This window comes from Phalaenopsis equestris, unplaced genomic scaffold (genome assembly GCF_001263595.1).
Source record: "Phalaenopsis equestris unplaced genomic scaffold, ASM126359v1 Scaffold000088, whole genome shotgun sequence".
NCBI classification, from domain to species: Eukaryota; Viridiplantae; Streptophyta; class Magnoliopsida; order Asparagales; family Orchidaceae; genus Phalaenopsis; species Phalaenopsis equestris.
Window position 1 is genome coordinate 618,587 of NW_018164530.1, and position 434 is coordinate 619,020.

Consider the following 434-nt stretch of genomic DNA (forward strand, 5'->3'; position numbering starts at 1 on the left):
ATATATATATGTGTGTGTGTGTGTGTGTGTGTGTGTATAGATAGATAGATAAATTTGTGTGTTTGTGTGGGTGGGGTTGGGGGTAAGGGTGTAAACGAGGCGAACACGAGCGAGCTCAGGCTCAGCTAGTGTTCGGCTCGTTTATATTTCGAGCCCAAAAAAAGTGTTTCGAGCTTAAAAACTGTGTTCGTATTCGACTCGTTTGCTTAGCGAGCCGAACACGAGCTGTTCACGAACAAAGATTCGTTTTGACAACCCTTATCACGTAGCCATAAGATGTTAATGGTTGGGGCAAGATTTAAAAATTATTGTTTATATTAAATAATGATTTGAATCTAATTTAATAATTTTTATTCTATTTTTTTAAGTGATACTTTTAATTGATTAGAATGTTTGTAGCCTTGCAGTCAATTAATTTTTTTAAAAATACTACT

At 35.0% G+C, this 434-nt stretch overlaps 1 protein-coding gene across 6 annotated transcripts in view; it reads left to right on the forward strand.

Moving 5' to 3' along the window:
- The window catches only part of LOC110019913 (putative uncharacterized protein DDB_G0277003), a 98,298-nt gene that overhangs the window by 85,356 nt on the left and 12,508 nt on the right, over nt 1–434 (forward strand). The window lies entirely within an intron of this gene.